Below are 24,807 nucleotides of genomic sequence, written 5' to 3' on the forward strand. Positions count from 1 at the left end.
ACAACCCCCCCCCTCCCCCCCCACCCGGCACTTCACGAGGGGCACGCTCCCCGCTCCCCGCTCCCCGCACCCGGCCAGATCCCACTGCACCGGCTGGAAGCCACGTCCCAGCTTTGCACCTTTCCTGAGACACCACCCACACCGGCACCCGCACCCGCACGGAGGGGTGGGGGGGTGTGCGGTGAGGGCGGGACCGGAGGCTGGCGCCCGGGGACTGGAGGGTGGGGGCTGGGTGGGTGGATGCGAGAACCAGGAGCGGGCGGGCGGGGCCGCGAGACCCCAGACTCCCACTCCGCCACACGCCTGGGCTCCCTGGGTCCTGGACCTCTCCCCTCCCTCGAGCCCTCATCCCCAGGCAGGGTCCCTGGCATTTCGCGAGGCCCCGCTAGGGCAGCGGGCTCGGGCTGTTGATGTTCACTGGGGGCGCTGGCGCCTCCGGGGTGGGTATGCACCAGGTGGGGCAGACGGGAGGAGAAGGCCGGGTGGCTGGCTGCGCTCGCCCTGGGGCTGGGGAGGAGGCGCCGACACCCCGGCGGGGCGGGCCCCGGAAGGCACGGCCGGCCGGATGCCCCACGCTCGCTTCCACCCTCTTGCCAGTGAGTAGCCCGACCTGGTGCGGTGACGTGCGGTCCGGTGCGGTGCCGGATGGAAGCGGAGGCGGGCGTGGGGCCAAGCCGGGAGCGGCCTGCAAGAGTCCCGGGATCGGAGAACGCCGGGGCTTGCGCCTCAGCGCCTTGCCAGGGTCCTCTTGCGCGGCCTCCGCCACCCGCCCGGGGCCCGCGGCGGAGGGCGGCGGCAGGCAGGCAGGCAGGCAGGCAGGCGCGTGCACGGGTGAAGCGCCGCACCCGCTGGGCTGGGGACGCGTGGAGCAGGCTCTTGAGGCGCCCAGCGCCAGCCGCCCGCGTCTACGGCCATACCACCCTGAACGCGCCCGATCTCGTCTGATCTCGGAAGCTAAGCAGGGTCGGGCCTGGTTAGTACTTGGATGGGAGACCGCCTGGGAATACCGGGTGCTGTAGGCTTTTTCGCTTTTGGCCTTTGGCCTTTGGCCTCCTTGACCTCTCCTTTGGCGCCCGCCGCCCCTCCCCCCCTCCCTCCCTGGGTCCCTCTCTCCCCAGGGAGCGCGGCTGCTGGGGCCAAACACATCCCAGCCACGGATCCCTCTGCCCCTCCCGGGCCAGCAAAGCAGCCTGGCCTGGCCTGGCCCGGCCCCGCCCCGCCCCGCCCCGCCACGCACCCCAAGCCCGCACACAACCCCCCCCCTCCCCCCCCACCCGGCACTTCACGAGGGGCACGCTCCCCGCTCCCCGCTCCCCGCACCCGGCCAGATCCCACTGCACCGGCTGGAAGCCACGTCCCAGCTTTGCACCTTTCCTGAGACACCACCCACACCGGCACCCGCACCCGCACGGAGGGGTGGGGGGGTGTGCGTTGAGGGCGGGACCGGAGGCTGGCGCCCGGGGACTGGAGGGTGGGGGCTGGGTGGGTGGATGCGAGAACCAGGAGCGGGCGGGCGGGGCCGGGAGACCCCAGACTCCCACTCCGCCACACGCCTGGGCTCCCTGGGTCCTGGACCTCTCCCCTCCCTCGAGCCCTCATCCCCAGGCAGGGTCCCTGGCATTTCGCGAGGCCCCGCTAGGGCAGCGGGCTCGGGCTGTTGATGTTCACTGGGGGCGCTGGCGCCTCCGGGGTGGGTATGCACCAGGTGGGGCAGACGGGAGGAGAAGGCCGGGTGGCTGGCTGCGCTCGCCCTGGGGCTGGGGAGGAGGCGCCGACACCCCGGCGGGGCGGGCCCCGGAAGGCACGGCCGGCCGGATGCCCCACGCTCGCTTCCACCCTCTTGCCAGTGAGTAGCCCGACCTGGTGCGGTGACGTGCGGTCCGGTGCGGTGCCGGATGGAAGCGGAGGCGGGCGTGGGGCCAAGCCGGGAGCGGCCTGCAAGAGTCCCGGGATCGGAGAACGCCGGGGCTTGCGCCTCAGCGCCTTGCCAGGGTCCTCTTGCGCGGCCTCCGCCACCCGCCCGGGGCCCGCGGCGGAGGGCGGCGGCAGGCAGGCAGGCAGGCAGGCAGGCGCGTGCACGGGTGAAGCGCCGCACCCGCTGGGCTGGGGACGCGTGGAGCAGGCTCTTGAGGCGCCCAGCGCCAGCCGCCCGCGTCTACGGCCATACCACCCTGAACGCGCCCGATCTCGTCTGATCTCGGAAGCTAAGCAGGGTCGGGCCTGGTTAGTACTTGGATGGGAGACCGCCTGGGAATACCGGGTGCTGTAGGCTTTTTCGCTTTTGGCCTTTGGCCTTTGGCCTCCTTGACCTCTCCTTTGGCGCCCGCCGCCCCTCCCCCCCTCCCTCCCTGGGTCCCTCTCTCCCCAGGGAGCGCGGCTGCTGGGGCCAAACACATCCCAGCCACGGATCCCTCTGCCCCTCCCGGGCCAGCAAAGCAGCCTGGCCTGGCCTGGCCCGGCCCCGCCCCGCCCCGCCCCGCCACGCACCCCAAGCCCGCACACAACCCCCCCCCTCCCCCCCCACCCGGCACTTCACGAGGGGCACGCTCCCCGCTCCCCGCTCCCCGCACCCGGCCAGATCCCACTGCACCGGCTGGAAGCCACGTCCCAGCTTTGCACCTTTCCTGAGACACCACCCACACCGGCACCCGCACCCGCACGGAGGGGTGGGGGGGTGTGCGGTGAGGGCGGGACCGGAGGCTGGCGCCCGGGGACTGGAGGGTGGGGGCTGGGTGGGTGGATGCGAGAACCAGGAGCGGGCGGGCGGGGCCGCGAGACCCCAGACTCCCACTCCGCCACACGCCTGGGCTCCCTGGGTCCTGGACCTCTCCCCTCCCTCGAGCCCTCATCCCCAGGCAGGGTCCCTGGCATTTCGCGAGGCCCCGCTAGGGCAGCGGGCTCGGGCTGTTGATGTTCACTGGGGGCGCTGGCGCCTCCGGGGTGGGTATGCACCAGGTGGGGCAGACGGGAGGAGAAGGCCGGGTGGCTGGCTGCGCTCGCCCTGGGGCTGGGGAGGAGGCGCCGACACCCCGGCGGGGCGGGCCCCGGAAGGCACGGCCGGCCGGATGCCCCACGCTCGCTTCCACCCTCTTGCCAGTGAGTAGCCCGACCTGGTGCGGTGACGTGCGGTCCGGTGCGGTGCCGGATGGAAGCGGAGGCGGGCGTGGGGCCAAGCCGGGAGCGGCCTGCAAGAGTCCCGGGATCGGAGAACGCCGGGGCTTGCGCCTCAGCGCCTTGCCAGGGTCCTCTTGCGCGGCCTCCACCACCCGCCCGGGGCCCGCGGCGGAGGGCGGCGGCAGGCAGGCAGGCAGGCAGGCAGGTGCGTGCACGGGTGAAGCGCCGCACCCGCTGGGCTGGGGACGCGTGGAGCAGGCTCTTGAGGCGCCCAGCGCCAGCCGCCCGCGTCTACGGCCATACCACCCTGAACGCGCCCGATCTCGTCTGATCTCGGAAGCTAAGCAGGGTCGGGCCTGGTTAGTACTTGGATGGGAGACCGCCTGGGAATACCGGGTGCTGTAGGCTTTTTCGCTTTTGGCCTTTGGCCTTTGGCCTCCTTGACCTCTCCTTTGGCGCCCGCCGCCCCTCCCCCCTCCCTCCCTGGGTCCCTCTCTCCCCAGGGAGCGCGGCTGCTGGGGCCAAACACATCCTAGCCACGGATCCCTCTGCCCCTCCCGGGCCAGCAAAGCAGCCTGGCCTGGCCTGGCCCGGCCCCGCCCCGCCCCGCCCCGCCACGCACCCCAAGCCCGCACACAACCCCCCCCCTCCCCCCCCACCCGGCACTTCACGAGGGGCACGCTCCCCGCTCCCCGCACCCGGCCAGATCCCACTGCACCGGCTGGAAGCCACGTCCCAGCTTTGCACCTTTCCTGAGACACCACCCACACCGGCACCCGCACCCGCACGGAGGGGTGGGGGGGGTGTGCGGTGAGGGCGGGACCGGAGGCTGGCGCCCGGGGACTGGAGGGTGGGGGCTGGGTGGGTGGATGCGAGAACCAGGAGCGGGCGGGCGGGGCCGCGAGACCCCAGACTCCCACTCCGCCACACGCCTGGGCTCCCTGGGTCCTGGACCTCTCCCCTCCCTCGAGCCCTCATCCCCAGGCAGGGTCCCTGGCATTTCGCGAGGCCCTGCTAGGGCAGCGGGCTCGGGCTGTTGATGTTCACTGGGGGCGCTGGCGCCTCCGGGGTGGGTATGCACCAGGTGGGGCAGACGGGAGGAGAAGGCCGGGTGGCTGGCTGCGCTCGCCCTGGGGCTGGGGAGGAGGCGCCGACACCCCGGCGGGGCGGGCCCCGGAAGGCACGGCCGGCCGGATGCCCCACGCTCGCTTCCACCCTCTTGCCAGTGAGTAGCCCGACCTGGTGCGGTGACGTGCGGTCCGGTGCGGTGCCGGATGGAAGCGGAGGCGGGCGTGGGGCCAAGCCGGGAGCGGCCTGCAAGAGTCCCGGGATCGGAGAACGCCGGGGCTTGCGCCTCAGCGCCTTGCCAGGGTCCTCTTGCGCGGCCTCCGCCACCCGCCCGGGGCCCGCGGCGGAGGGCGGCGGCAGGCAGGCAGGCAGGCAGGCAGGCGCGTGCACGGGTGAAGCGCCGCACCCGCTGGGCTGGGGACGCGTGGAGCAGGCTCTTGAGGCGCCCAGCGCCAGCCGCCCGCGTCTACGGCCATACCACCCTGAACGCGCCCGATCTCGTCTGATCTCGGAAGCTAAGCAGGGTCGGGCCTGGTTAGTACTTGGATGGGAGACCGCCTGGGAATACCGGGTGCTGTAGGCTTTTTCGCTTTTGGCCTTTGGCCTTTGGCCTCCTTGACCTCTCCTTTGGCGCCCGCCGCCCCTCCCCCCCTCCCTCCCTGGGTCCCTCTCTCCCCAGGGAGCGCGGCTGCTGGGGCCAAACACATCCCAGCCACGGATCCCTCTGCCCCTCCCGGGCCAGCAAAGCAGCCTGGCCTGGCCTGGCCCGGCCCCGCCCCGCCCCGCCCCGCCACGCACCCCAAGCCCGCACACACCCCCCCCCTCCCCCCCCACCCGGCACTTCACGAGGGGCACGCTCCCCGCTCCCCGCTCCCCGCACCCGGCCAGATCCCACTGCACCGGCTGGAAGCCACGTCCCAGCTTTGCACCTTTCCTGAGACACCACCCACACCGGCACCCACACCCGCACGGAGGGGTGGGGGGGTGTGCGGTGAGGGCGGGACCGGAGGCTGGCGCCCGGGGACTGGAGGGTGGGGGCTGGGTGGGTGGATGCGAGAACCAGGAGCGGGCGGGCGGGGCCGCGAGACCCCAGACTCCCACTCCGCCACACGCCTGGGCTCCCTGGGTCCTGGACCTCTCCCCTCCCTCGAGCCCTCATCCCCAGGCAGGGTCCCTGGCATTTCGCGAGGCCCCGCTAGGGCAGCGGGCTCGGGCTGTTGATGTTCACTGGGGGCGCTGGCGCCTCCGGGGTGGGTATGCACCAGGTGGGGCAGACGGGAGGAGAAGGCCGGGTGGCTGGCTGCGCTCGCCCTGGGGCTGGGGAGGAGGCGCCGACACCCCGGCGGGGCGGGCCCCGGAAGGCACGGCCGGCCGGATGCCCCACGCTCGCTTCCACCCTCTTGCCAGTGAGTAGCCCGACCTGGTGCGGTGACGTGCGGTCCGGTGCGGTGCCGGATGGAAGCGGAGGCGGGCGTGGGGCCAAGCCGGGAGCGGCCTGCAAGAGTCCCGGGATCGGAGAACGCCGGGGCTTGCGCCTCAGCGCCTTGCCAGGGTCCTCTTGCGCGGCCTCCGCCACCCGCCCGGGGCCCGCGGCGGAGGGCGGCGGCAGGCAGGCAGGCAGGCAGGCAGGCGCGTGCACGGGTGAAGCGCCGCACCCGCTGGGCTGGGGACGCGTGGAGCAGGCTCTTGAGGCGCCCAGCGCCAGCCGCCCGCGTCTACGGCCATACCACCCTGAACGCGCCCGATCTCGTCTGATCTCGGAAGCTAAGCAGGGTCGGGCCTGGTTAGTACTTGGATGGGAGACCGCCTGGGAATACCGGGTGCTGTAGGCTTTTTCGCTTTTGGCCTTTGGCCTTTGGCCTCCTTGACCTCTCCTTTGGCGCCCGCCGCCCCTCCCCCCCTCCCTCCCTGGGTCCCTCTCTCCCCAGGGAGCGCGGCTGCTGGGGCCAAACACATCCCAGCCACGGATCCCTCTGCCCCTCCCGGGCCAGCAAAGCAGCCTGGCCTGGCCTGGCCCGGCCCCGCCCCGCCCCGCCCCGCCACGCACCCCAAGCCCGCACACACCCCCCCCCTCCCCCCCCACCCGGCACTTCACGAGGGGCACGCTCCCCGCTCCCCGCTCCCCGCACCCGGCCAGATCCCACTGCACCGGCTGGAAGCCACGTCCCAGCTTTGCACCTTTCCTGAGACACCACCCACACCGGCACCCGCACCCGCACGGAGGGGTGGGGGGGTGTGCGGTGAGGGCGGGACCGGAGGCTGGCGCCCGGGGACTGGAGGGTGGGGGCTGGGTGGGTGGATGCGAGAACCAGGAGCGGGCGGGCGGGGCCGCGAGACCCCAGACTCCCACTCCGCCACACGCCTGGGCTCCCTGGGTCCTGGACCTCTCCCCTCCCTCGAGCCCTCATCCCCAGGCAGGGTCCCTGGCATTTCGCGAGGCCCCGCTAGGGCAGCGGGCTCGGGCTGTTGATGTTCACTGGGGGCGCTGGCGCCTCCGGGGTGGGTATGCACCAGGTGGGGCAGACGGGAGGAGAAGGCCGGGTGGCTGGCTGCGCTCGCCCTGGGGCTGGGGAGGAGGCGCCGACACCCCGGCGGGGCGGGCCCCGGAAGGCACGGCCGGCCGGATGCCCCACGCTCGCTTCCACCCTCTTGCCAGTGAGTAGCCCGACCTGGTGCGGTGACGTGCGGTCCGGTGCGGTGCCGGATGGAAGCGGAGGCGGGCGTGGGGCCAAGCCGGGAGCGGCCTGCAAGAGTCCCGGGATCGGAGAACGCCGGGGCTTGCGCCTCAGCGCCTTGCCAGGGTCCTCTTGCGCGGCCTCCACCACCCGCCCGGGGCCCGCGGCGGAGGGCGGCGGCAGGCAGGCAGGCAGGCAGGCAGGCGCGTGCACGGGTGAAGCGCCGCACCCGCTGGGCTGGGGACGCGTGGAGCAGGCTCTTGAGGCGCCCAGCGCCAGCCGCCCGCGTCTACGGCCATACCACCCTGAACGCGCCCGATCTCGTCTGATCTCGGAAGCTAAGCAGGGTCGGGCCTGGTTAGTACTTGGATGGGAGACCGCCTGGGAATACCGGGTGCTGTAGGCTTTTTCGCTTTTGGCCTTTGGCCTTTGGCCTCCTTGACCTCTCCTTTGGCGCCCGCCGCCCCTCCCCCCCTCCCTCCCTGGGTCCCTCTCTCCCCAGGGAGCGCGGCTGCTGGGGCCAAACACATCCCAGCCACGGATCCCTCTGCCCCTCCCGGGCCAGCAAAGCAGCCTGGCCTGGCCTGGCCCGGCCCCGCCCCGCCCCGCCCCGCCACGCACCCCAAGCCCGCACACAATCCCCCCCTCCCCCCCCACCCGGCACTTCACGAGGGGCACGCTCCCCGCTCCCCGCTCCCCGCACCCGGCCAGATCCCACTGCACCGGCTGGAAGCCACGTCCCAGCTTTGCACCTTTCCTGAGACACCACCCACACCGGCACCCGCACCCGCACGGAGGGGTGGGGGGGTGTGCGTTGAGGGCGGGACCGGAGGCTGGCGCCCGGGGACTGGAGGGTGGGGGCTGGGTGGGTGGATGCGAGAACCAGGAGCGGGCGGGCGGGGCCGGGAGACCCCAGACTCCCACTCCGCCACACGCCTGGGCTCCCTGGGTCCTGGACCTCTCCCCTCCCTCGAGCCCTCATCCCCAGGCAGGGTCCCTGGCATTTCGCGAGGCCCCGCTAGGGCAGCGGGCTCGGGCTGTTGATGTTCACTGGGGGCGCTGGCGCCTCCGGGGTGGGTATGCACCAGGTGGGGCAGACGGGAGGAGAAGGCCGGGTGGCTGGCTGCGCTCGCCCTGGGGCTGGGGAGGAGGCGCCGACACCCCGGCGGGGCGGGCCCCGGAAGGCACGGCCGGCCGGATGCCCCACGCTCGCTTCCACCCTCTTGCCAGTGAGTAGCCCGACCTGGTGCGGTGACGTGCGGTCCGGTGCGGTGCCGGATGGAAGCGGAGGCGGGCGTGGGGCCAAGCCGGGAGCGGCCTGCAAGAGTCCCGGGATCGGAGAACGCCGGGGCTTGCGCCTCAGCGCCTTGCCAGGGTCCTCTTGCGCGGCCTCCGCCACCCGCCCGGGGCCCGCGGCGGAGGGCGGCGGCAGGCAGGCAGGCAGGCAGGCAGGCGCGTGCACGGGTGAAGCGCCGCACCCGCTGGGCTGGGGACGCGTGGAGCAGGCTCTTGAGGCGCCCAGCGCCAGCCGCCCGCGTCTACGGCCATACCACCCTGAACGCGCCCGATCTCGTCTGATCTCGGAAGCTAAGCAGGGTCGGGCCTGGTTAGTACTTGGATGGGAGACCGCCTGGGAATACCGGGTGCTGTAGGCTTTTTCGCTTTTGGCCTTTGGCCTTTGGCCTCCTTGACCTCTCCTTTGGCGCCCGCCGCCCCTCCCCCCCTCCCTCCCTGGGTCCCTCTCTCCCCAGGGAGCGCGGCTGCTGGGGCCAAACACATCCCAGCCACGGATCCCTCTGCCCCTCCCGGGCCAGCAAAGCAGCCTGGCCTGGCCTGGCCCGGCCCCGCCCCGCCCCGCCCCGCCACGCACCCCAAGCCCGCACACAACCCCCCCCCTCCCCCCCCACCCGGCACTTCACGAGGGGCACGCTCCCCGCTCCCCGCTCCCCGCACCCGGCCAGATCCCACTGCACCGGCTGGAAGCCACGTCCCAGCTTTGCACCTTTCCTGAGACACCACCCACACCGGCACCCGCACCCGCACGGAGGGGTGGGGGGGTGTGCGGTGAGGGCGGGACCGGAGGCTGGCGCCCGGGGACTGGAGGGTGGGGGCTGGGTGGGTGGATGCGAGAACCAGGAGCGGGCGGGCGGGGCCGCGAGACCCCAGACTCCCACTCCGCCACACGCCTGGGCTCCCTGGGTCCTGGACCTCTCCCCTCCCTCGAGCCCTCATCCCCAGGCAGGGTCCCTGGCATTTCGCGAGGCCCCGCTAGGGCAGCGGGCTCGGGCTGTTGATGTTCACTGGGGGCGCTGGCGCCTCCGGGGTGGGTATGCACCAGGTGGGGCAGACGGGAGGAGAAGGCCGGGTGGCTGGCTGCGCTCGCCCTGGGGCTGGGGAGGAGGCGCCGACACCCCGGCGGGGCGGGCCCCGGAAGGCACGGCCGGCCGGATGCCCCACGCTCGCTTCCACCCTCTTGCCAGTGAGTAGCCCGACCTGGTGCGGTGACGTGCGGTCCGGTGCGGTGCCGGATGGAAGCGGAGGCGGGCGTGGGGCCAAGCCGGGAGCGGCCTGCAAGAGTCCCGGGATCGGAGAACGCCGGGGCTTGCGCCTCAGCGCCTTGCCAGGGTCCTCTTGCGCGGCCTCCACCACCCGCCCGGGGCCCGCGGCGGAGGGCGGCGGCAGGCAGGCAGGCAGGCAGGCAGGTGCGTGCACGGGTGAAGCGCCGCACCCGCTGGGCTGGGGACGCGTGGAGCAGGCTCTTGAGGCGCCCAGCGCCAGCCGCCCGCGTCTACGGCCATACCACCCTGAACGCGCCCGATCTCGTCTGATCTCGGAAGCTAAGCAGGGTCGGGCCTGGTTAGTACTTGGATGGGAGACCGCCTGGGAATACCGGGTGCTGTAGGCTTTTTCGCTTTTGGCCTTTGGCCTTTGGCCTCCTTGACCTCTCCTTTGGCGCCCGCCGCCCCTCCCCCCTCCCTCCCTGGGTCCCTCTCTCCCCAGGGAGCGCGGCTGCTGGGGCCAAACACATCCTAGCCACGGATCCCTCTGCCCCTCCCGGGCCAGCAAAGCAGCCTGGCCTGGCCTGGCCCGGCCCCGCCCCGCCCCGCCCCGCCACGCACCCCAAGCCCGCACACAACCCCCCCCCTCCCCCCCCACCCGGCACTTCACGAGGGGCACGCTCCCCGCTCCCCGCACCCGGCCAGATCCCACTGCACCGGCTGGAAGCCACGTCCCAGCTTTGCACCTTTCCTGAGACACCACCCACACCGGCACCCGCACCCGCACGGAGGGGTGGGGGGGGTGTGCGGTGAGGGCGGGACCGGAGGCTGGCGCCCGGGGACTGGAGGGTGGGGGCTGGGTGGGTGGATGCGAGAACCAGGAGCGGGCGGGCGGGGCCGCGAGACCCCAGACTCCCACTCCGCCACACGCCTGGGCTCCCTGGGTCCTGGACCTCTCCCCTCCCTCGAGCCCTCATCCCCAGGCAGGGTCCCTGGCATTTCGCGAGGCCCCGCTAGGGCAGCGGGCTCGGGCTGTTGATGTTCACTGGGGGCGCTGGCGCCTCCGGGGTGGGTATGCACCAGGTGGGGCAGACGGGAGGAGAAGGCCGGGTGGCTGGCTGCGCTCGCCCTGGGGCTGGGGAGGAGGCGCCGACACCCCGGCGGGGCGGGCCCCGGAAGGCACGGCCGGCCGGATGCCCCACGCTCGCTTCCACCCTCTTGCCAGTGAGTAGCCCGACCTGGTGCGGTGACGTGCGGTCCGGTGCGGTGCCGGATGGAAGCGGAGGCGGGCGTGGGGCCAAGCCGGGAGCGGCCTGCAAGAGTCCCGGGATCGGAGAACGCCGGGGCTTGCGCCTCAGCGCCTTGCCAGGGTCCTCTTGCGCGGCCTCCGCCACCCGCCCGGGGCCCGCGGCGGAGGGCGGCGGCAGGCAGGCAGGCAGGCAGGCAGGCGCGTGCACGGGTGAAGCGCCGCACCCGCTGGGCTGGGGACGCGTGGAGCAGGCTCTTGAGGCGCCCAGCGCCAGCCGCCCGCGTCTACGGCCATACCACCCTGAACGCGCCCGATCTCGTCTGATCTCGGAAGCTAAGCAGGGTCGGGCCTGGTTAGTACTTGGATGGGAGACCGCCTGGGAATACCGGGTGCTGTAGGCTTTTTCGCTTTTGGCCTTTGGCCTTTGGCCTCCTTGACCTCTCCTTTGGCGCCCGCCGCCCCTCCCCCCCTCCCTCCCTGGGTCCCTCTCTCCCCAGGGAGCGCGGCTGCTGGGGCCAAACACATCCCAGCCACGGATCCCTCTGCCCCTCCCGGGCCAGCAAAGCAGCCTGGCCTGGCCTGGCCCGGCCCCGCCCCGCCCCGCCCCGCCACGCACCCCAAGCCCGCACACAACCCCCCCCCTCCCCCCCCACCCGGCACTTCACGAGGGGCACGCTCCCCGCTCCCCGCACCCGGCCAGATCCCACTGCACCGGCTGGAAGCCACGTCCCAGCTTTGCACCTTTCCTGAGACACCACCCACACCGGCACCCGCACCCGCACGGAGGGGTGGGGGGGGTGTGCGGTGAGGGCGGGACCGGAGGCTGGCGCCCGGGGACTGGAGGGTGGGGGCTGGGTGGGTGGATGCGAGAACCAGGAGCGGGCGGGCGGGGCCGCGAGACCCCAGACTCCCACTCCGCCACACGCCTGGGCTCCCTGGGTCCTGGACCTCTCCCCTCCCTCGAGCCCTCATCCCCAGGCAGGGTCCCTGGCATTTCGCGAGGCCCCGCTAGGGCAGCGGGCTCGGGCTGTTGATGTTCACTGGGGGCGCTGGCGCCTCCGGGGTGGGTATGCACCAGGTGGGGCAGACGGGAGGAGAAGGCCGGGTGGCTGGCTGCGCTCGCCCTGGGGCTGGGGAGGAGGCGTCGACACCCCGGCGGGGCGGGCCCCGGGAGGCACGGCCGGCCGGATGCCCCACGCTCGCTTCCACCCTCTTGCCAGCGAGTAGCCCGACCTGGTGCGGTGACGTGCGGTCCGGTGCGGTGCCGGATGGAAGCGGAGGCGGGCGTGGGGCCAAGCCGGGAGCGGCCTGCAAGAGTCCCGGGATCGGAGAACGCCGGGGCTTGCGCCTCAGCGCCTTGCCAGGGTCCTCTTGCGCGGCCTCCGCCACCCGCCCGGGGCCCGCGGCGGAGGGCGGCGGCAGGCAGGCAGGCAGGCAGGCAGGCGCGTGCACGGGTGAAGCGCCGCACCCGCTGGGCTGGGGACGCGTGGAGCAGGCTCTTGAGGCGCCCAGCGCCAGCCGCCCGCGTCTACGGCCATACCACCCTGAACGCGCCCGATCTCGTCTGATCTCGGAAGCTAAGCAGGGTCGGGCCTGGTTAGTACTTGGATGGGAGACCGCCTGGGAATACCGGGTGCTGTAGGCTTTTTCGCTTTTGGCCTTTGGCCTTTGGCCTCCTTGACCTCTCCTTTGGCGCCCGCCGCCCCTCCCCCCCTCCCTCCCTGGGTCCCTCTCTCCCCAGGGAGCGCGGCTGCTGGAGCCAAACACATCCCAGCCACGGATCCCTCTGCCCCTCCCGGGCCAGCAAAGCAGCCTGGCCTGGCCTGGCCCGGCCCCGCCCCGCCCCGCCCCGCCACGCACCCCAAGCCCGCACACAACCCCCCCCCTCCCCCCCCACCCGGCACTTCACGAGGGGCACGCTCCCCGCTCCCCGCTCCCCGCACCCGGCCAGATCCCACTGCACCGGCTGGAAGCCACGTCCCAGCTTTGCACCTTTCCTGAGACACCACCCACACCGGCACCCGCACCCGCACGGAGGGGTGGGGGGGTGTGCGGTGAGGGCGGGACCGGAGGCTGGCGCCCGGGGACTGGAGGGTGGGGGCTGGGTGGGTGGATGCGAGAACCAGGAGCGGGCGGGCGGGGCCGCGAGACCCCAGACTCCCACTCCGCCACACGCCTGGGCTCCCTGGGTCCTGGACCTCTCCCCTCCCTCGAGCCCTCATCCCCAGGCAGGGTCCCTGGCATTTCGCGAGGCCCCGCTAGGGCAGCGGGCTCGGGCTGTTGATGTTCACTGGGGGCGCTGGCGCCTCCGGGGTGGGTATGCACCAGGTGGGGCAGACGGGAGGAGAAGGCCGGGTGGCTGGCTGCGCTCGCCCTGGGGCTGGGGAGGAGGCGCCGACACCCCGGCGGGGCGGGCCCCGGAAGGCACGGCCGGCCGGATGCCCCACGCTCGCTTCCACCCTCTTGCCAGTGAGTAGCCCGACCTGGTGCGGTGACGTGCGGTCCGGTGCGGTGCCGGATGGAAGCGGAGGCGGGCGTGGGGCCAAGCCGGGAGCGGCCTGCAAGAGTCCCGGGATCGGAGAACGCCGGGGCTTGCGCCTCAGCGCCTTGCCAGGGTCCTCTTGCGCGGCCTCCGCCACCCGCCCGGGGCCCGCGGCGGAGGGCGGCGGCAGGCAGGCAGGCAGGCAGGCGCGTGCACGGGTGAAGCGCCGCACCCGCTGGGCTGGGGACGCGTGGAGCAGGCTCTTGAGGCGCCCAGCGCCAGCCGCCCGCGTCTACGGCCATACCACCCTGAACGCGCCCGATCTCGTCTGATCTCGGAAGCTAAGCAGGGTCGGGCCTGGTTAGTACTTGGATGGGAGACCGCCTGGGAATACCGGGTGCTGTAGGCTTTTTCGCTTTTGGCCTTTGGCCTTTGGCCTCCTTGACCTCTCCTTTGGCGCCCGCCGCCCCTCCCCCCCTCCCTCCCTGGGTCCCTCTCTCCCCAGGGAGCGCGGCTGCTGGGGCCAAACACATCCCAGCCACGGATCCCTCTGCCCCTCCCGGGCCAGCAAAGCAGCCTGGCCTGGCCTGGCCCGGCCCCGCCCCGCCCCGCCCCGCCACGCACCCCAAGCCCGCACACAACCCCCCCCCTCCCCCCCCACCCGGCACTTCACGAGGGGCACGCTCCCCGCTCCCCGCACCCGGCCAGATCCCACTGCACCGGCTGGAAGCCACGTCCCAGCTTTGCACCTTTCCTGAGACACCACCCACACCGGCACCCGCACCCGCACGGAGGGGTGGGGGGGGTGTGCGGTGAGGGCGGGACCGGAGGCTGGCGCCCGGGGACTGGAGGGTGGGGGCTGGGTGGGTGGATGCGAGAACCAGGAGCGGGCGGGCGGGGCCGCGAGACCCCAGACTCCCACTCCGCCACACGCCTGGGCTCCCTGGGTCCTGGACCTCTCCCCTCCCTCGAGCCCTCATCCCCAGGCAGGGTCCCTGGCATTTCGCGAGGCCCCGCTAGGGCAGCGGGCTCGGGCTGTTGATGTTCACTGGGGGCGCTGGCGCCTCCGGGGTGGGTATGCACCAGGTGGGGCAGACGGGAGGAGAAGGCCGGGTGGCTGGCTGCGCTCGCCCTGGGGCTGGGGAGGAGGCGCCGACACCCCGGCGGGGCGGGCCCCGGAAGGCACGGCCGGCCGGATGCCCCACGCTCGCTTCCACCCTCTTGCCAGTGAGTAGCCCGACCTGGTGCGGTGACGTGCGGTCCGGTGCGGTGCCGGATGGAAGCGGAGGCGGGCGTGGGGCCAAGCCGGGAGCGGCCTGCAAGAGTCCCGGGATCGGAGAACGCCGGGGCTTGCGCCTCAGCGCCTTGCCAGGGTCCTCTTGCGCGGCCTCCGCCACCCGCCCGGGGCCCGCGGCGGAGGGCGGCGGCAGGCAGGCAGGCAGGCAGGCAGGCGCGTGCACGGGTGAAGCGCCGCACCCGCTGGGCTGGGGACGCGTGGAGCAGGCTCTTGAGGCGCCCAGCGCCAGCCGCCCGCGTCTACGGCCATACCACCCTGAACGCGCCCGATCTCGTCTGATCTCGGAAGCTAAGCAGGGTCGGGCCTGGTTAGTACTTGGATGGGAGACCGCCTGGGAATACCGGGTGCTGTAGGCTTTTTCGCTTTTGGCCTTTGGCCTTTGGCCTCCTTGACCTCTCCTTTGGCGCCCGCCGCCCCTCCCCCCTCCCTCCCTGGGTCCCTCTCTCCCCAGGGAGCGCGGCTGCTGGGGCCAAACACATCCCAGCCACGGATCCCTCTGCCCCTCCCGGGCCAGCAAAGCAGCCTGGCCTGGCCTGGCCCGGCCCCGCCCCGCCCCGCCCCGCCACGCACCCCAAGCCCGCACACAACCCCCCCCCTCCCCCCCCACCCGGCACTTCACGAGGGGCACGCTCCCCGCTCCCCGCTCCCCGCACCCGGCCAGATCCCACTGCACCGGCTGGAAGCCACGTCCCAGCTTTGCACCTTTCCTGAGACACCACCCACACCGGCACCCGCACCCGCACGGAGGGGTGGGGGGGTGTGCGGTGAGGGCGGGACCGGAGGCTGGCGCCCGGGGACTGGAGGGTGGGGGTTGGGTGGGTGGATGCGAGAACCAGGAGCGGGCGGGCGGGGCCGCGAGACCCCAGACTCCCACTCCGCCACACGCCTGGGCTCCCTGGGTCCTGGACCTCTCCCCTCCCTCGAGCCCTCATCCCCAGGCAGGGTCCCTGGCATTTCGCGAGGCCCCGCTAGGGCAGCGGGCTCGGGCTGTTGATGTTCACTGGGCGCGCTGGCGCCTCCGGGGTGGGTATGCACCAGGTGGGGCAGACGGGAGGAGAAGGCCGGGTGGCTGGCTGCGCTCGCCCTGGGGCTGGGGAGGAGGCGTCGACACCCCGGCGGGGCGGGCCCCGGGAGGCACGGCCGGCCGGATGCCCCACGCTCGCTTCCACCCTCTTGCCAGCGAGTAGCCCGACCTGGTGCGGTGACGTGCGGTCCGGTGCGGTGCCGGATGGAAGCGGAGGCGGGCGTGGGGCCAAGCCGGGAGCGGCCTGCAAGAGTCCCGGGATCGGAGAACGCCGGGGCTTGCGCCTCAGCGCCTTGCCAGGGTCCTCTTGCGCGGCCTCCGCCACCCGCCCGGGGCCCGGGGCGGAGGGCGGCGGCAGGCAGGCAGGCAGGCAGGTGCGTGCACGGGTGAAGCGCCGCACCCGCTGGGCTGGGGACGCGTGGAGCAGGCTCTTGAGGCGCCCAGCGCCAGCCGCCCGCGTCTATGGCCATACCACCCTGAACGCGCCCGATCTCGTCTGATCTCGGAAGCTAAGCAGGGTCGGGCCTGGTTAGTACTTGGATGGGAGACCGCCTGGGAATACCGGGTGCTGTAGGCTTTTTCGCTTTTGGCCTTTGGCCTTTGGCCTCCTTGACCTCTCCTTTGGCGCCCGCCGCCCCTCCCCCCTCCCTCCCTGGGTCCCTCTCTCCCCAGGGAGCGCGGCTGCTGGGGCCAAACACATCCCAGCCACGGATCCCTCTGCCCCTCCCGGGCCAGCAAAGCAGCCTGGCCTGGCCTGGCCCGGCCCCGCCCCGCCCCGCCCCGCCACGCACCCCAAGCCCGCACACAACCCCCCCCCTCCCCCCCCACCCGGCACTTCACGAGGGGCACGCTCCCCGCTCCCCGCACCCGGCCAGATCCCACTGCACCGGCTGGAAGCCACGTCCCAGCTTTGCACCTTTCCTGAGACACCACCCACACCGGCACCCGCACCCGCACGGAGGGGTGGGGGGGGTGTGCGGTGAGGGCGGGACCGGAGGCTGGCGCCCGGGGACTGGAGGGTGGGGGCTGGGTGGGTGGATGCGAGAACCAGGAGCGGGCGGGCGGGGCCGCGAGACCCCAGACTCCCACTCCGCCACACGCCTGGGCTCCCTGGGTCCTGGACCTCTCCCCTCCCTCGAGCCCTCATCCCCAGGCAGGGTCCCTGGCATTTCGCGAGGCCCCGCTAGGGCAGCGGGCTCGGGCTGTTGATGTTCACTGGGGGCGCTGGCGCCTCCGGGGTGGGTATGCACCAGGTGGGGCAGACGGGAGGAGAAGGCCGGGTGGCTGGCTGCGCTCGCCCTGGGGCTGGGGAGGAGGCGCCGACACCCCGGCGGGGCGGGCCCCGGAAGGCACGGCCGGCCGGATGCCCCACGCTCGCTTCCACCCTCTTGCCAGTGAGTAGCCCGACCTGGTGCGGTGACGTGCGGTCCGGTGCGGTGCCGGATGGAAGCGGAGGCGGGCGTGGGGCCAAGCCGGGAGCGGCCTGCAAGAGTCCCGGGATCGGAGAACGCCGGGGCTTGCGCCTCAGCGCCTTGCCAGGGTCCTCTTGCGCGGCCTCCGCCACCCGCCCGGGGCCCGCGGCGGAGGGCGGCGGCAGGCAGGCAGGCAGGCAGGCAGGCGCGTGCACGGGTGAAGCGCCGCACCCGCTGGGCTGGGGACGCGTGGAGCAGGCTCTTGAGGCGCCCAGCGCCAGCCGCCCGCGTCTACGGCCATACCACCCTGAACGCGCCCGATCTCGTCTGATCTCGGAAGCTAAGCAGGGTCGGGCCTGGTTAGTACTTGGATGGGAGACCGCCTGGGAATACCGGGTGCTGTAGGCTTTTTCGCTTTTGGCCTTTGGCCTTTGGCCTCCTTGACCTCTCCTTTGGCGCCCGCCGCCCCTCCCCCCTCCCTCCCTGGGTCCCTCTCTCCCCAGGGAGCGCGGCTGCTGGGGCCAAACACATCCCAGCCACGGATCCCTCTGCCCCTCCCGGGCCAGCAAAGCAGCCTGGCCTGGCCTGGCCCGGCCCCGCCCCGCCCCGCCCCGCCACGCACCCCAAGCCCGCACACAACCCCCCCCCCTCCCCCCCCACCCGGCACTTCACGAGGGGCACGCTCCCCGCTCCCCGCTCCCCGCACCCGGCCAGATCCCACTGCACCGGCTGGAAGCCACGTCCCAGCTTTGCACCTTTCCTGAGACACCACCCACACCGGCACCCGCACCCGCACGGAGGGGTGGGGGGGTGTGCGGTGAGGGCGGGACCGGAGGCTGGCGCCCGGGGACTGGAGGGTGGGGGTTGGGTGGGTGGATGCGAGAACCAGGAGCGGGCGGGCGGGGCCGCGAGACCCCAGACTCCCACTCCGCCACACGCCTGGGCTCCCTGGGTCCTGGACCTCTCCCCTCCCTCGAGCCCTCATCCCCAGGCAGGGTCCCTGGCATTTCGCGAGGCCCCGCTAGGGCAGCGGGCTCGGGCTGTTGATGTTCACTGGGCGCGCTGGCGCCTCCGGGGTGGGTATGCACCAGGTGGGGCAGACGGGAGGAGAAGGCCGGGTGGCTGGCTGCGCTCGCCCTGGGGCTGGGGAGGAGGCGCCGACACCCCGGCGGGGCGGGCCCCGGAAGGCACGGCCGGCCGGATGCCCCACGCTCGCTTCCACCCTCTTGCCAGTGAGTAGCCCGACCTGGTGCGGTGACGTGCGGTCCGGTGCGGTGCCGGATGGAAGCGGAGGCGGGCGTGGGGCCAAGCCGGGAGCGGCCTGCAAGAGTCCCGGGATCGGAGAACGCCGGGGCTTGCGCCTCAGCGCCTTGCCAGGGTCCTCTTGCGCGGCCTCCGCCACCCGCCCGGGGCCCGCGGCGGAGGGCGGCGGCAGGCAGGCAGGCAGGCAGGCAGGCGCGTGCACGGGTGAAGCGCCGCACCCGCTGGGCTGGGGACGCGTGGAGCAGGCTCTTGAGGCGCCCAGCGCCAGCCGCCCGCGTCTACGGCCATACCACCCTGAACGCGCCCGATCTCGTCTGATCTCGGAAGCTAAGCAGGGTCGGGCCTGGTTAGTACTTGGATGGGAGACCGCCTGGGAATACCGGGTGCTGTAGGCTTTTTCGCTTTTGGCCTTTGGCCTTTGGCCTCCTTGACCTCTCCTTTGGCGCCCGCCGCCCCTCCCCCCCTCCCTCCCTGGGTCCCTCTCTCCCCAGGGAGCGCGGCTGCTGGGGCCAAACACATCCCAGCCACGGATCCCTCTGCCCCTCCCGGGCCAGCAAAGCAGCCTGGCCTGGCCTGGCCCGGCCCCGCCCCGCCCCGCCCCGCCACGCACCCCAAGCCCGCACACAACCCCCCCCCTCCCCCCCCACCCGGCACTTCACGAGGGGCACGCTCCCCGCTCCCCGCTCCCCGCACCCGGCCAGATCCCACTGCACCGGCTGGAAGCCACGTCCCAGCTTTGCACCTTTCCTGAGACACCACCCACACCGGCACCCGCACCCGCACGGAGGGGTGGGGGGGTGTGCGGTGAGGGCGGGACCGGAGGCTGGCGCCCGGGGACTGGAGGGTGGGGGCTGGGTGGGTGGATGCGAGAACCAGGAGCGGGCGGGCGGGGCCGCGAGACCCCAGACTCCCACTCCGCCACACGCCTGGGCTCCCTGGGTCCTGGACCTCTCCCCTCCCTCGAGCCCTCATCCCCAGGCAGGGTCCCTGGCATTTCGCGAGGCCCCGCTAGGGCAGCGGGCTCGGGCTGTTGATGTTCACTGGGGGCGCTGGCGCCTCCGGGGTGGGTATGCACCAGGTGGGGCAGACGGGAGGAGAAGGCCGGGTGGCTGGCTGCGCTCGCCCTGGGGCTGGGGAGGAGGCGCCGACACCCCGGCGGGGCGGGCCCCGGAAGGCACGGCCGGCCGGATGCCCCACGCTCGCTTCCACCCTCTTGCCAGTGAGTAGCCCGACCTGGTGCGGTGACGTGCGGTCCGGTGCGGTGCCGGATGGAAGCGGAGGCGGGCGTGGGGCCAAGCCGGGAGCGGCCTGCAAGAGTCCCGGGATCGGAGAACGCCGGGGCTTGCGCCTCAGCGCCTTGCCAGGGTCCTCTTGCGCGGCCTCCGCCACCCGCCCGGGGCCCGCGGCGGAGGGCGGCGGCAGGCAGGCAGGCAGGCAGGCAGGCGCGTGCACGGGTGAAGCGCCGCACCCGCTGGGCTGGGGACGCGTGGAGCAGGCTCTTGAGGCGCCCAGCGCCAGCCGCCCGCGTCTACGGCCATACCACCCTGAACGCGCCCGATCTCGTCTGATCTCGGAAGCTAAGCAGGGTCGGGCCTGGTTAGTACTTGGATGGGAGACCGCCTGGGAATACCGGGTGCTGTAGGCTTTTTCGCTTTTGGCCTTTGGCCTTTGGCCTCCTTGACCTCTCCTTTGGCGCCCGCCGCCCCTCCCCCCCTCCCTCCCTGGGTCCCTCTCTCCCCAGGGAGCGCGGCTGCTGGGGCCAAACACATCCCAGCCACGGATCCCTCTGCCCCTCCCGGGCCAGCAAAGCAGCCTGGCCTGGCCTGGCCCGGCCCCGCCCCGCCCCGCCCCGCCACGCACCCCAAGCCCGCACACAACCCCCCCCCTCCCCCCCCACCCGGCACTTCACAAGGGGCACGCTCCCCGCTCCCCGCTCCCCGCACCCGGCCAGATCCCACTGCACCGGCTGGAAGCCACGTCCCAGCTTTGCACCTTTCCTGAGACACCACCCACACCGGCACCCGCACCCGCACGGAGGGGTGGGGGGGTGTGCGGTGAGGGCGGGACCGGAGGCTGGCGCCCGGGGACTGGAGGGTGGGGGCTGGGTGGGTGGATGCGAGAACCAGGAGCGGGCGGGCGGGGCCGCGAGACCCCAGACTCCCACTCCGCCACACGCCTGGGCTCCCTGGGTCCTGGACCTCTCCCCTCCCTCGAGCCCTCATCCCCAGGCAGGGTCCCTGGCATTTCGCGAGGCCCCGCTAGGGCAGCGGGCTCGGGCTGTTGATGTTCACTGGGGGCGCTGGCGCCTCCGGGGTGGGTATGCACCAGGTGGGGCAGACGGGAGGAGAAGGCCGGGTGGCTGGCTGCGCTCGCCCTGGGGCTGGGGAGGAGGCGCCGACACCCCGGCGGGGCGGGCCCCGGAAGGCACGGCCGGCCGGATGCCCCACGCTCGCTTCCACCCTCTTGCCAGTGAGTAGCCCGACCTGGTGCGGTGACGTGCGGTCCGGTGCGGTGCCGGATGGAAGCGGAGGCGGGCGTGGGGCCAAGCCGGGAGCGGCCTGCAAGAGTCCCGGGATCGGAGAACGCCGGGGCTTGCGCCTCAGCGCCTTGCCAGGGTCCTCTTGCGCGGCCTCCGCCACCCGCCCGGGGCCCGCGGCGGAGGGCGGCGGCAGGCAGGCAGGCAGGCAGGCAGGCGCGTGCACGGGTGAAGCGCCGCACCCGCTGGGCTGGGGACGCGTGGAGCAGGCTCTTGAGGCGCCCAGCGCCAGCCGCCCGCGTCTACGGCCATACCACCCTGAACGCGCCCGATCTCGTCTGATCTCGGAAGCTAAGCAGGGTCGGGCCTGGTTAGTACTTGGATGGGAGACCGCCTGGGAATACCGGGTGCTGTAGGCTTTTTCGCTTTTGGCCTTTGGCCTTTGGCCTCCTTGACCTCTCCTTTGGCGCCCGCCGCCCCTCCCCCCTCCCTCCCTGGGTCCCTCTCTCCCCAGGGAGCGCGGCTGCTGGGGCCAAACACATCCCAGCCACGGATCCCTCTGCCCCTCCCGGGCCAGCAAAGCAGCCTGGCCTGGCCTGGCCCGGCCCCGCCCCGCCCCGCCCCGCCACGCACCCCAAGCCCGCACACAACCCCCCCCCTCCCCCCCCACCCGGCACTTCACGAGGGGCACGCTCCCCGCTCCCCGCTCCCCGCACCCGGCCAGATCCCACTGCACCGGCTGGAAGCCACGTCCCAGCTTTGCACCTTTCCTGAGACACCACCCACACCGGCACCCGCACCCGCACGGAGGGGTGGGGGGGTGTGCGGTGAGGGCGGGACCGGAGGCTGGCGCCCGGGGACTGGAGGGTGGGGGTTGGGTGGGTGGATGCGAGAACCAGGAGCGGGCGGGCGGGGCCGCGAGACCCCAGACTCCCACTCCGCCACACGCCTGGGCTCCCTGGGTCCTGGACCTCTCCCCTCCCTCGAGCCCTCATCCCCAGGCAGGGTCCCTGGCATTTCGCGAGGCCCCGCTAGGGCAGCGGGCTCGGGCTGTTGATGTTCACTGGGCGCGCTGGCGCCTCCGGGGTGGGTATGCACCAGGTGGGGCAGACGGGAGGAGAAGGCCGGGTGGCTGGCTGCGCTCGCCCTGGGGCTGGGGAGGAGGCGCCGACACCCCGGCGGGGCGGGCCCCGGAAGGCACGGCCGGCCGGATGCCCCACGCTCGCTTCCACCCTCTTGCCAGTGAGTAGCCCGACCTGGTGCGGTGACGTGCGGTCCGGTGCGGTGCCGGATGGAAGCGGAGGCGGGCGTGGGGCCAAGCCGGGAGCGGCCTGCAAGAGTCCCGGGATCGGAGAACGCCGGGGCTTGCGCCTCAGCGCCTTGCCAGGGTCCTCTTGCGCGGCCTCCGCCACCCGCCCGGGGCCCGCGGCGGAGGGCGGCGGCAGGCAGGCAGGCAGGCAGGCAGGCGCGTGCACGGGTGAAGCGCCGCACCCGCTGGGCTGGGGACGCGTGGAGCAGGCTCTTGAGGCGCCCAGCGCCAGCCGCCCGCGTCTACGGCCATACCACCCTGAACGCGCCCGATCTCGTCTGATCTCGGAAGCTAAGCAGGGTCGGGCCTGGTTAGTACTTGGATGGGAGACCGCCTGGGAATACCGGGTGCTGTAGGCTTTTTCGCTTTTGGCCTTTGGCCTTTGGCCTCCTTGACCTCTCCTTTGGCGCCCGCCGCCCCTCCCCCCCTCCCTCCCTGGGTCCCTCTCTCCCCAGGGAGCGCGGCTGCTGGGGCCAAACACATCCCAGCCACGGATCCCTCTGCCCCTCCCGGGCCAGCAAAGCAGCCTGGCCTGGCCTGGCCCGGCCCCGCCCCGCCCCGCCCCGCCACGCACCCCAAGCCCGCACACAACCCCCCCCCTCCCCCCCCACCCGGCACTTCACGAGGGGCACGCTCCCCGCTCCCCGCTCCCCGCACCCGGCCAGATCCCACTGCACCGGCTGGAAGCCACGTCCCAGCTTTGCACCTTTCCTGAGACACCACCCACACCGGCACCCGCACCCGCACGGAGGGGTGGGGGGGTGTGCGGTGAGGGCGGGACCGGAGGCTGGCGCCCGGGGACTGGAGGGTGGGGGCTGGGTGGGTGGATGCGAGAACCAGGAGCGGGCGGGCGGGGCCGCGAGACCCCAGACTCCCACTCCGCCACACGCCTGGGCTCCCTGGGTCCTGGACCTCTCCCCTCCCTCGAGCCCTCATCCCCAGGCAGGGTCCCTGGCATTTCGCGAGGCCCCGCTAGGGCAGCGGGCTCGGGCTGTTGATGTTCACTGGGGGCGCTGGCGCCTCCGGGGTGGGTATGCACCAGGTGGGGCAGACGGGAGGAGAAGGCCGGGTGGCTGGCTGCGCTCGCCCTGGGGCTGGGGAGGAGGCGCCGACACCCCGGCGGGGCGGGCCCCGGAAGGCACGGCCGGCCGGATGCCCCACGCTCGCTTCCACCCTCTTGCCAGTGAGTAGCCCGACCTGGTGCGGTGACGTGCGGTCCGGTGCGGTGCCGGATGGAAGCGGAGGCGGGCGTGGGGCCAAGCCGGGAGCGGCCTGCAAGAGTCCCGGGATCGGAGAACGCCGGGGCTTGCGCCTCAGCGCCTTGCCAGGGTCCTCTTGCGCGGCCTCCGCCACCCGCCCGGGGCCCGCGGCGGAGGGCGGCGGCAGGCAGGCAGGCAGGCAGGCAGGCGCGTGCACGGGTGAAGCGCCGCACCCGCTGGGCTGGGGACGCGTGGAGCAGGCTCTTGAGGCGCCCAGCGCCAGCCGCCCGCGTCTACGGCCATACCACCCTGAACGCGCCCGATCTCGTCTGATCTCGGAAGCTAAGCAGGGTCGGGCCTGGTTAGTACTTGGATGGGAGACCGCCTGGGAATACCGGGTGCTGTAGGCTTTTTCGCTTTTGGCCTTTGGCCTTTGGCCTCCTTGACCTCTCCTTTGGCGCCCGCCGCCCCTCCCCCCCTCCCTCCCTGGGTCCCTCTCTCCCCAGGGAGCGCGGCTGCTGGGGCCAAACACATCCCAGCCACGGATCCCTCTGCCCCTCCCGGGCCAGCAAAGCAGCCTGGCCTGGCCTGGCCCGGCCCCGCCCCGCCCCGCCCCGCCACGCACCCCAAGCCCGCACACAACCCCCCCCCTCCCCCCCCACCCGGCACTTCACGAGGGGCACGCTCCCCGCTCCCCGCTCCCCGCACCCGGCCAGATCCCACTGCACCGGCTGGAAGCCACGTCCCAGCTTTGCACCTTTCCTGAGACACCACCCACACCGGCACCCGCACCCGCACGGAGGGGTGGGGGGGTGTGCGGTGAGGGCGGGACCGGAGGCTGGCGCCCGGGGACTGGAGGGTGGGGGCTGGGTGGGTGGATGCGAGAACCAGGAGCGGGCGGGCGGGGCCGCGAGACCCCAGACTCCCACTCCGCCACACGCCTGGGCTCCCTGGGTCCTGGACCTCTCCCCTCCCTCGAGCCCTCATCCCCAGGCAGGGTCCCTGGCATTTCGCGAGGCCCCGCTAGGGCAGCGGGCTCGGGCTGTTGATGTTCACTGGGGGCGCTGGCGCCTCCGGGGTGGGTATGCACCAGGTGGGGCAGACGGGAGGAGAAGGCCGGGTGGCTGGCTGCGCTCGCCCTGGGGCTGGGGAGGAGGCGCCGACACCCCGGCGGGGCGGGCCCCGGAAGGCACGGCCGGCCGGATGCCCCACGCTCGCTTCCACCCTCTTGCCAGTGAGTAGCCCGACCTGGTGCGGTGACGTGCGGTCCGGTGCGGTGCCGGATGGAAGCGGAGGCGGGCGTGGGGCCAAGCCGGGAGCGGCCTGCAAGAGTCCCGGGATCGGAGAACGCCGGGGCTTGCGCCTCAGCGCCTTGCCAGGGTCCTCTTGCGCGGCCTCCGCCACCCGCCCGGGGCCCGCGGCGGAGGGCGGCGGCAGGCAGGCAGGCAGGCAGGCAGGCGCGTGCACGGGTGAAGCGCCGCACCCGCTGGGCTGGGGACGCGTGGAGCAGGCTCTTGAGGCGCCCAGCGCCAGCCGCCCGCGTCTACGGCCATACCACCCTGAACGCGCCCGATCTCGTCTGATCTCGGAAGCTAAGCAGGGTCGGGCCTGGTTAGTACTTGGATGGGAGACCGCCTGGGAATACCGGGTGCTGTAGGCTTTTTCGCTTTTGGCCTTTGGCCTTTGGCCTCCTTGACCTCTCCTTTGGCGCCCGCCGCCCCTCCCCCCCTCCCTCCCTGGG

General features: G+C 73.6%; 20 non-coding genes across 20 annotated transcripts; all 20 read left to right on the forward strand.

Moving 5' to 3' along the window:
* The first annotated feature begins 903 nt into the window (after positions 1-903).
* LOC131493968 (5S ribosomal RNA) lies at positions 904-1,022 on the forward strand. The gene has a single exon (XR_009253040.1). It is a non-coding gene; the product is annotated as a 5S ribosomal RNA (ribosomal RNA).
* A 1,131-nt stretch (positions 1,023-2,153) lies between these two features.
* On the forward strand, positions 2,154-2,272 carry LOC131493969 (5S ribosomal RNA). Its single transcript, XR_009253041.1, has one exon. It is a non-coding gene; the product is annotated as a 5S ribosomal RNA (ribosomal RNA).
* Positions 2,273-3,403: 1,131 nt separating this feature from the next.
* On the forward strand, positions 3,404-3,522 carry LOC131493970 (5S ribosomal RNA). Its single transcript, XR_009253042.1, has one exon. It is a non-coding gene; the product is annotated as a 5S ribosomal RNA (ribosomal RNA).
* Positions 3,523-4,646: 1,124 nt separating this feature from the next.
* On the forward strand, positions 4,647-4,765 carry LOC131493972 (5S ribosomal RNA). Its single transcript, XR_009253044.1, has one exon. It is a non-coding gene; the product is annotated as a 5S ribosomal RNA (ribosomal RNA).
* Positions 4,766-5,895: 1,130 nt separating this feature from the next.
* LOC131493973 (5S ribosomal RNA) lies at positions 5,896-6,014 on the forward strand. The gene has a single exon (XR_009253045.1). It is a non-coding gene; the product is annotated as a 5S ribosomal RNA (ribosomal RNA).
* A 1,130-nt stretch (positions 6,015-7,144) lies between these two features.
* LOC131493974 (5S ribosomal RNA) lies at positions 7,145-7,263 on the forward strand. The gene has a single exon (XR_009253046.1). It is a non-coding gene; the product is annotated as a 5S ribosomal RNA (ribosomal RNA).
* A 1,130-nt stretch (positions 7,264-8,393) lies between these two features.
* Positions 8,394-8,512, forward strand: LOC131493976 (5S ribosomal RNA). The gene has a single exon (XR_009253047.1). It is a non-coding gene; the product is annotated as a 5S ribosomal RNA (ribosomal RNA).
* Positions 8,513-9,643: 1,131 nt separating this feature from the next.
* On the forward strand, positions 9,644-9,762 carry LOC131493977 (5S ribosomal RNA). The gene has a single exon (XR_009253048.1). It is a non-coding gene; the product is annotated as a 5S ribosomal RNA (ribosomal RNA).
* Positions 9,763-10,886: 1,124 nt separating this feature from the next.
* On the forward strand, positions 10,887-11,005 carry LOC131493978 (5S ribosomal RNA). Its single transcript, XR_009253049.1, has one exon. It is a non-coding gene; the product is annotated as a 5S ribosomal RNA (ribosomal RNA).
* Positions 11,006-12,130: 1,125 nt separating this feature from the next.
* On the forward strand, positions 12,131-12,249 carry LOC131493979 (5S ribosomal RNA). The gene has a single exon (XR_009253050.1). It is a non-coding gene; the product is annotated as a 5S ribosomal RNA (ribosomal RNA).
* A 1,127-nt stretch (positions 12,250-13,376) lies between these two features.
* LOC131493980 (5S ribosomal RNA) lies at positions 13,377-13,495 on the forward strand. Its single transcript, XR_009253051.1, has one exon. It is a non-coding gene; the product is annotated as a 5S ribosomal RNA (ribosomal RNA).
* Positions 13,496-14,620: 1,125 nt separating this feature from the next.
* On the forward strand, positions 14,621-14,739 carry LOC131493981 (5S ribosomal RNA). The gene has a single exon (XR_009253052.1). It is a non-coding gene; the product is annotated as a 5S ribosomal RNA (ribosomal RNA).
* A 1,126-nt stretch (positions 14,740-15,865) lies between these two features.
* On the forward strand, positions 15,866-15,984 carry LOC131494157 (5S ribosomal RNA). The gene has a single exon (XR_009253222.1). It is a non-coding gene; the product is annotated as a 5S ribosomal RNA (ribosomal RNA).
* A 1,124-nt stretch (positions 15,985-17,108) lies between these two features.
* LOC131493982 (5S ribosomal RNA) lies at positions 17,109-17,227 on the forward strand. The gene has a single exon (XR_009253053.1). It is a non-coding gene; the product is annotated as a 5S ribosomal RNA (ribosomal RNA).
* Positions 17,228-18,358: 1,131 nt separating this feature from the next.
* Positions 18,359-18,477, forward strand: LOC131493984 (5S ribosomal RNA). Its single transcript, XR_009253055.1, has one exon. It is a non-coding gene; the product is annotated as a 5S ribosomal RNA (ribosomal RNA).
* A 1,131-nt stretch (positions 18,478-19,608) lies between these two features.
* On the forward strand, positions 19,609-19,727 carry LOC131493985 (5S ribosomal RNA). Its single transcript, XR_009253056.1, has one exon. It is a non-coding gene; the product is annotated as a 5S ribosomal RNA (ribosomal RNA).
* Positions 19,728-20,858: 1,131 nt separating this feature from the next.
* LOC131493986 (5S ribosomal RNA) lies at positions 20,859-20,977 on the forward strand. The gene has a single exon (XR_009253057.1). It is a non-coding gene; the product is annotated as a 5S ribosomal RNA (ribosomal RNA).
* A 1,130-nt stretch (positions 20,978-22,107) lies between these two features.
* Positions 22,108-22,226, forward strand: LOC131493987 (5S ribosomal RNA). Its single transcript, XR_009253058.1, has one exon. It is a non-coding gene; the product is annotated as a 5S ribosomal RNA (ribosomal RNA).
* Positions 22,227-23,357: 1,131 nt separating this feature from the next.
* On the forward strand, positions 23,358-23,476 carry LOC131493988 (5S ribosomal RNA). Its single transcript, XR_009253059.1, has one exon. It is a non-coding gene; the product is annotated as a 5S ribosomal RNA (ribosomal RNA).
* Positions 23,477-24,607: 1,131 nt separating this feature from the next.
* LOC131493989 (5S ribosomal RNA) lies at positions 24,608-24,726 on the forward strand. The gene has a single exon (XR_009253060.1). It is a non-coding gene; the product is annotated as a 5S ribosomal RNA (ribosomal RNA).
* Positions 24,727-24,807: the final 81 nt, after the last annotated feature.

Source organism: Neofelis nebulosa, chromosome 13 (genome assembly GCF_028018385.1).
Source record: "Neofelis nebulosa isolate mNeoNeb1 chromosome 13, mNeoNeb1.pri, whole genome shotgun sequence".
In the NCBI taxonomy this organism is placed as follows: Eukaryota; Metazoa; Chordata; class Mammalia; order Carnivora; family Felidae; genus Neofelis; species Neofelis nebulosa.